At 43.0% G+C, this 8,676-nt stretch overlaps 1 protein-coding gene across 2 annotated transcripts in view; it reads right to left on the minus strand.

Moving 5' to 3' along the window:
- Positions 1 to 2,840, minus strand: part of STX7 (syntaxin 7) — a 107,783-nt gene extending 104,943 nt beyond the window's left edge. Inside the window, exon 1 of one of the 2 annotated variants that reach the window (XM_030196556.1) lies at positions 2,736 to 2,840. The gene's annotated coding sequence lies outside the window, so the exon portion shown is untranslated. Of the gene's footprint in view, positions 1 to 2,730 lie in introns of both variants that reach the window. The other variant, XM_030196554.1, reaches the window with a different exon arrangement.
- Positions 2,841 to 8,676: the final 5,836 nt, after the last annotated feature.

Consider the following 8,676-nt stretch of genomic DNA (forward strand, 5'->3'; position numbering starts at 1 on the left):
GGATTTTTTTAGGAACTAATGGTTTTTGTCTGTATAAACAGTTTTCTATACTGGGTTGTTTTTTTCCCTCTTCATTGATTATAGAGACCAATGATATTACTTTGCTCCAAATACAGCAGAGTCACACACGTTGTGGGTGCAGATACTCATTACTGAATTGTCTCACTAGGAAGCTTTGAGGTCTCCTTTATTTAAAATATTAATTAGTTCATAAAGACTGTGATGAACTGCTCAGTATTCAAGCTATTAGATCTGCAGCACCGACGTTATACCAGTTTGTTTCCCTTATAGATAGATAGATATTTTTGAAGAATAATCTAAACCATAGTTACCTGATGCTAGGGTCCACCTTAGGAGTCAGCACACAAGAAAAAGATCTAGGTGTCATTATAGACAATACACTGAAATCCTCTGCCCAGTGTGCAGCAGCGGTGACCAATAAACCAAACAGAATGCTAGGAATTATTAGGAAAGGGATGCAAAATATTATGCCTCTGTATTGCTCCAGGGTGCGACCACACTTCGGTACTGCATTTAATTATGGTCGCCATATCTCAAAAAAGACATAGCGGAATGAGAAATGGTTCAAAGAAGAGCGACCAAAATGATAAAGGGGAATGAACTCCTCCCATATGAGGAAAGGCTATAGAGGATACATAGGAGCTCATTTTCAAAGCACTTGGATTTACAAAATTCCAAAGAATAGTTAAGTTCTGGAACTCGCTGCCAGAGGATGTAGTAACAGCAGTTAATGCATCTAGGTTTAAAAACAAGTTCCTGTAGGAAGATTCCATAGTCTGTTATTAAGATGGACATGGGGAAGCCACTGCTTGCCTCGCGATTGGTAGCATGGAATATTGCTACTAATTGGGTTTCTGCCAGGTACTTGCGACCTGGACTGGCCACTGTTGGAAGCAGGATATTGAGCTAGATGGACCACAGATTTGATTCTTAAAGCAAAAAAAATAAAATACACTGCTTTTCTGTGGTTATAACCAGAGCAGTTTATACATTATATGCAGGTACTTATTTGTATGATTTAAATGACTTGCCCAGGGTGACAAGGAGCTGCGGTGGGAATTGAATCCAGTTTCCCTGGATCTCTGGTCACTGCACTAACCATTAGGCTACTCCTCCACTGCTTCAACACCAATGCCCCGGAGTTTTCAGTACCATGCTTTGAGGAGGACCAATGCTTATGCTTCTCCACCTTTGCTCAACGTTTGGCATTGGGATCCCTTCAGCCCAAGAGGACGATGTTGAATCCAAGTGTGTCCTCGGTGTCAGGTCCGAAGCAGACCAGTTCCGAGACTGCCTAGGAGACCTCCTCGATGTCGGTGCACTACCAGTTACAAGCAGCTCATGCAGCCATAGGGGGTCAGTGCCTCCGATGCAGATGGATCATTTGTAGAAGTGCCAAAAAGTTTCACTTGCTGGTCCAGACTGCTTTTCCCGAGTTCTTGTCTGCATTTTCAAACAAATAAGACAGATCACATGGTCAGGACCTAGGCATGAGACACACTAGTGATGGGGTCAGGTCCTGATATGACCCTGTTACACCAAGTACACCACTTCACCATGGAGCTTCTTAGACATGAAGGGAAAAACAACCAAAATGAAATCAAACAGTTTAATTGTGAGGGGGGAAAAAAAAAAAGACTCACAGCGAAGGAAAGCAACACGACTGGAGTTCAGGTATAAGTGGGCCTCAGGAGCCACCATAAACAAAGAAAAACTTGCTATAAACACTGAGGGACTAAAGGGGGTGTGGGGGGGGGGGGGAAGATAAATAAGAAAAAAAAATAGAAAGGGAAAAAAAGGGGTACCGCAGGAAAGGCTGCTAAAATAGCAGATGTATTGGAGGAAAGCTCACAAATGCGAGCTCCACAGAAAACAAAAGACTGCTGGTCCTACGCACTCATGATGGGCAGGAAGACACTCGTGCACGTGCCATCGGAAGATGCCAAAGGCTCCTTAAAGTAACAGGTCGCTGGGTAACATCCACATCAAGGCTCAGGCAAATGTTACCCACATGTGAAAAACTAAGTCCTGCTTGTCCTCAGAGAAAAAAAAAAGTAGTAAATTTAAAACAAATCTGAGAAAATATTTCTTCAAACAATGGGTAATTAACTCTGGAATTCATTGCCAGAGAATGTGGTAAAAAGCAGTAGCTTTGCAGGGTTTTAAAAAGCTTTGGATAATTTCCTAAAAGAAAAGTCCATAAACTAATATTAAGGTGGACTTGGGAAAATCCCCTGCTTATTTCTAGGATAAGCAATATAAAATCTGTTTTACTGTTCTAGGATCTTGCCATATACTTGTTACCTGGCTTGAAGGACTTAATGTACTTAAAACATCAACACAAACAATTCTGAATGTGTATCTGCAGAACGCATGAAAAGAGCTGTTCCAAAACAAGTCCCAGGAGACTGGCAGCTAACAAAACCATAAAATCTGTGCCGGCACACCCTGCCAGAAAACAGAAGTTAGGGGATGTATCTTTTACACTAGGACACCAGATTGTTTTTTTTTTTTTTTTTTTAAACCCAGAACTACCAAGTCACGCGCGTTCGGCTGCCAAACACCCCTCTCGAGACTCTGGTCTCCGCTCCCTTTCTCTTCCACTATCCCCGGACCAATATGTCTCCCCTTCCCTCCCTCTTCTCCTTCTCTCCATGTCCGCGATCCGACACCCCACCCCACCCCACCATCCTACTATCAAACTCATACCTGGGGGGTCACCCACCACCAGTCCCGCAGATTTTCTTCTCCGATGCCCCTACCCTTCTGACACAACTCTCTCCCTCGGCTCGGAGAATGCGCCTCGCCTTGCCGGAAACAGGAAGTTGCATTGGGTAGGGTTGGACGGAGCGCAGGAAAAAGAAAGCAGAAGGACCCAAGGAGGTTAGATTGACATCAGGAGACAATACGAGGCTATCCAATGAGGTTTGAAGTGACGTCAGAACGGTGAAACCACTTAGGTCAATCTATGTTTCCTCTTCCCACCGAAGCCGTCATCCCCATTCACTCAAAACAAAGCAAGCAAACCTATGAGCTGCTGCATTCACCTTGTCGTTCTTTATTGTTGGCAGCATTTTTATTTAATCTCACGTATATTTTCAAACACGCCAGCTTGTACACAGAGGAAGTATAATAACGGAATAACTTTTCATAGGTACAGTAGTAATTTGTTATAAATCTTAATCATAGTAACATAGTAACATAGTAGATGACGGCAGAAAAAGACCTGCACGGTCCATCCAGTCTGCCCAACAAGATAAACTCATATGTGCTACTTTTTGTGTATACCTTACCTTGATTTGTACCTGTCCTTTTCAGGGCACAGACCGTATAAGTCTGCCCAGCACTATCCCTGCCTCTCAACCAGCAGCCCCGCGTCCCACCACCGGTTCTGGCACAGACCGTATAAGTCTGCCCAGAACTATCCCCGCCTCCCAACCACCAGTCCCGCCTCCCGCCACTGGCTCTGCCACCCAATCTCGGCTAAGCTCCTTAGGATCCATTCCTTCTGAACAGGATTCCTTTATGTTTATCACACGCATGTTTGAATTCCGTTACTGTTTTCATTTCCACCACCTCCCGCGGGAGAGCATTCCAAGCATCCACCACTCTCTCCGTGAAAAAATACTTCCTGACATTTTTCTTGAGTCTACCCCCCTTCAATCTCATTTCATGTCCTCTCGTTCTACCGCCTTCGCATCTCCGGAAAAGGTTCGTTTGTGGATTAATACCTTTCTTAATCATTGGTCAGTTGGAGGGGCTGGTTACAGGGACACCCTAACACGTGTTATATTCGTGCAGAGATTTTTTTTTCTCCAGGTAATGGGCCACTAAAACAGACATCATGTTATGAGAATCAGGTGCTCAACATTCAGAGTTTTTTGTCTATTTATTCATTTATGACATTCTTATCCCACACTTAACATGTATTAGGTTGAAACCAGGGAGCAATTGAAAGCTTTTTTTTTTCCTGTGCCCAGATCAAAAGAGAAAGATGGTTTGTGGAAACTTGCTTCTTCTGTTTTGAACAATGCAGTGGTATATTATAAAAATGCACTTAATATTATTTATTACTATTATTTACTACTGGTTGATATACAGCAGAAGTTAACCAAGTCAAATTCATGCTTTGTAATATAATTTTAATAGCATTTTCTCAGTTATTACCCAAATACAAATAAAATTATAAAGTTAATTATATGAACGTGTCTGCCTCTTATGGTAGTTAGGATAACCTGGTCCTGGAGTTACCCAAGGCAGTCAGGTTTGTCAGGATATTGACAATGAATATTCATGAGAGAGATTTGCATACAGTAGAGGCAGTGCTTGTTATGAAATGCTTTGAGTCCTACTGATCTGTACATCTGTTGTGTTATTTTGGCAGGTGGAAACAGTCAGGTAGGTTTATAGGGAGGGAGGGGAGTAATGGAGGGGAAGGGTTCTTGGAGTATGTTCTCTGTAAAAGTTTTTATTGTGCCATGTTGGTTGGTTTACTGGTTTTACTTGTTCTGTGTGAAACTTATTAACCAACATGTTTTGCTTTTAATAAAGATGATCAAACATAAAAATAAGTATTGGATGTTACTGAATTCTATTATTCTGTCTCACTGTATTTCCAGTTATGGCACAGTATAAGCCATCACAAGAACAAAATATAAGAAAACCAATGGACTGCATTAGGGGCTTATAGCCCATCTATCTATATAATTCACAACCCCAACGTTCTAAATGAAGCCACCACTGGAAGTTGAAGCATCAAGATTGAGGCGTCGAGATATCCGCTTTCCCCATCAGTGTTTGCCCCACCCTCGCGTCACTACGTGATGACGACGAGGGCGGAGCACTGACACTGGACGAAACGGAGCGCCAGCACCAATGAAGACATAACCGCTCACTTACACTGCAGCACCGACAACACGGACAGCGCTGACAGAAGAAATCCATTTTGATGGCCAAGCTCCTGCTCTGCGTATGTGAGTCACCCCCCCCCCCCCAAAAAAAAAAACAAGCTAGCGCCCGTTTCATTGCTCTGAGAAACGGGCTTTCTTTAATAGTTTAGTTATGTTTCAAAACCCTAACTTCCTATTCTAGCAGGATATCTTCTACTAGTGAACATTTATGAAAATACTTTGGCCCAGCAAACTATTTAAAATTATTATTATTATTATTAATTATTATTATTTGCATTTTTACCCCACATTATCCCACCTATTTGCAGGCTCAATGTGGCTTACAGAGTGTTGTTATGACAAAAGTCATGACAGGATCTAAGATACAATCGGTAGTAATCAGAAGATGTATGAGGAATTAGAGAGGTAAGTGATTAGGTAGGGTGGTGTAAGATTAATTAAATTAAATTAAATTAAATTGTCCTATCTTCCAGGCCTACACTTTATTTTAGTGTCCCTAACTTCTCAGGAGTTGTTAGAACTTCATACTGCTGCACTGTCTCTCATTCAGCCATTCACAGTCAGCACAACACCCAACATTCCATGACACAGAACACCATATGATTTATGCCTGATTCCCCTTTAACATAGTCAAACAATAAGATTCCTTTCCAACAACTGAATTAAAGTTACCAGTTGCCTTCCGAAATAAGAGGGAAACAAGACTGAAACAATCTTTGTAGCTATTTTTCTCTCTATTTAGAATAGCCAATATACACTGTAACTCTCCCCTCAAATAACATAAGGTAATATCCCTATTTGGAGCACTACTCTTAGTGTACAATCACTCATGTACTTTCAGCTCTCAAAACTTTCATTCAATAGTTTTAAACATTTCTTCTCTCCTTTTAGTCACTGCCATTCAGCCCTGCACACCCTCTCTCACCAGCAGCTTCAACTCCACTCACAACTGTCGGCTCAGCTGTTGCTAAGCCAATGGAAGCTTGGCTTGAGCACTTGAGGACTCTCAGCCAATAAAAATGACTTTTTAGAATCCTATTTTTTTTTCTGTCAAGTTGGAATTCCAGCTGATCAAGCTAAATCTCCATTTTATTTTTTTTTTCCCATAGGAATCAATGTAAAAATAATATCTTTTTGAAAATTAATGTCAAACATACCCCGAACTGTACCAAATTCACTAATACGGTCAGGCATCACCCGCCCCCACGGAATTATGGCCTTACTTCTCAAATTTAACTATTTTTAATAGACGACCCTGAATTTTCTCACCTAAAACCCTTTTCAAAAATCCAAAATAAATTTAAACACCTATCACAAATTAAATTAACACTTTCTACACCTGATCTGTCAAATTAATTATTTTAAACCCCCAAGGAGACCCCTTTTTAGCCCCCCTCAATGAAACTACTATCTAAAATCTTATTTTACAATTTTAACCTCCAGAAAATTTTAACAAAATTCCCGGAACCCAAAACTAAAAAAAAAATTAAAATCCATTTAACCCCTTAATTCCCATAACCAAAAACCCCAAAACTCACAAATTAAAAAAAAAACTAAACCAAATTTTGGGCCACTTGACCCCTTACATGTCTCCTGAGGTCACCCTAACCTGACGACCTCTAACAGATCCGGTCCCAAGGGTCTCCTTCCAAAATCGGAACAAAAGGAAAAAAAAAATAAAATCCGCAAAAATCTCTGGAACTCCAGTCAGGCAGCTCAAACATTGAGCCCCAGGTTTCAGTGAGACCCGACCAGAGCTCCAGAGACGAACTCCACGTACGACATGTACGTGGAGCACGCGCACGGTACGTTCTCTGCCCCCCCTCCCAGCAGGCTGGCTATTTTCCTGCCGGGACCCTGACACCTCCGTCATTCACGTCCAGCGCGCCTTCGCGGCTGGACGCGTATTGACGGTGCTCTCAGCCTGAAGCCCTCCGGACCTCCCTCTGACCACCAACGGCAGCCACAACCGGCCTCTGACCGGGCCTGAAGACACCCCCAAACGCCCCCGGACCACCCAAACCAACAGCGCCGCCTCCCACGATCCCCCGATCGGCAACCTTGCCCGGGCGGCCCGTACCGCCACACCAGCCTCCAGGAACCCTCCGGAGCCCCTGAAAATGACCCCCCAGGTAAAAAAATTTTAAACTACCCCTATATTACACTCATACGTTTGCTTGCTTTGTTTTTGAATGAACAGGGATGACATCTGTGCTGGGAAGGGGAAACTTAGACTGTCCTAATTGGCTTCCTTGCTTACGGTGGACTAGATAGGCTCACTTCCACTCCTGTTTATTAAACCTCCTTGAGGCTATCTACATCATAAGTACATAAGTACATAAGTAGTGCCATACTGGGAAAGACCAAAGGTCCATCTAGCCCAGCATCCTGTCACCGACAGTGGCCAATCCAGGTCAAGGGCACCTGGCACGCTCCCCAAACGTAAAAACATTCCAGACAAGTTATACCTAAAAATGCGGAATTTTTCCAAGTCCATTTAATAGCGGTCTATGGACTTGTCCTTTAGGAATCTATCTAACCCCTTTTTAAACTCCGTCAAGCTAACCGCCCGTACCACGTTCTCCGGCAACGAATTCCAGAGTCTAATTACACGTTGGGTGAAGAAAAATTTTCTCCGATTCGTTTTAAATTTACCACACTGTAGCTTCAACTCATGCCCTCTAGTCCTAGTATTTTTGGATAGCGTGAACAGTCGCTTCACATCCACCCGATCCATTCCACTCATTATTTTATACACTTCTATCATATCTCCCCTCAGCCGTCTCTTCTCCAAGCTGAAAAGCCCTAGCCTTCTCAGCCTCTCTTCATAGGAAAGTCGTCCCATCCCCACTATCATTTTCGTCGCCCTTCGCTGTACCTTTTCCAATTCTACTATATCTTTTTTGAGATACGGAGACCAGTACTGAACACAATACTCCAGGTGCGGTCGCACCATGGAGCGATACAACGGCATTATAACATCCGCACACCTGGACTCCATACCCTTCCTAATAACATTCTATTCGCTTTCCTAGCCGCAGCAGCACACTGAGCAGAAGGTTTCAGCGTATCATCGACGACGACACCCAGATCCCTTTCTTGATCCGTAACTCCTAACGCGGAACCTTGCAAGACGTAGCTATAATTCGGGTTCCTCTTACCCACATGCATCACTTTGCACTTGTCAACATTGAACTTCATCTGCCACTTGCACGCCCATTCTCCCAGTCTCGCAAGGTCCTCCTGTAATCGTTCACATTCCTCCTGCGACTTGACGACCCTGAATAATTTTGTGCCATCGGCGAATTTAATTACCTCACTAGTTATTCCCATCTCTAGGTCATTTATAAATACATTAAAAAGCAACGGACCCAGCACAGACCCCTGCGGGACCCCACTAACTACCCTCCTCCACTGAGAATACTGGCCACGCAATCCTACTCTCTGCTTCCTATCTTTCAACCAGTTCTTAATCCATAATAATACCCTACCTCCGATTCCATGACTCTGCAATTTCTTCAGGAGTCTTTCGTGCGGCACTTTGTCAAACGCCTTCTGAAAATCCAGATATACAATATCAACCGGCTCCCCATTTTCCACATGTTTGCTTACCCCCTCAAAAAAATGCATTAGATTGGTGAGGCAAGACTTCCCTTCACTAAATCCGTGTTGACTTTGTCTCATCAGTCCATGTTTTTGTATATGCTCTGCAATTTTATTCTTAATAATAGCCTCCACCATCTTG

The sequence above is a fragment of the Microcaecilia unicolor genome, chromosome 3, assembly GCF_901765095.1.
Source record: "Microcaecilia unicolor chromosome 3, aMicUni1.1, whole genome shotgun sequence".
In the NCBI taxonomy this organism is placed as follows: Eukaryota; Metazoa; Chordata; class Amphibia; order Gymnophiona; family Siphonopidae; genus Microcaecilia; species Microcaecilia unicolor.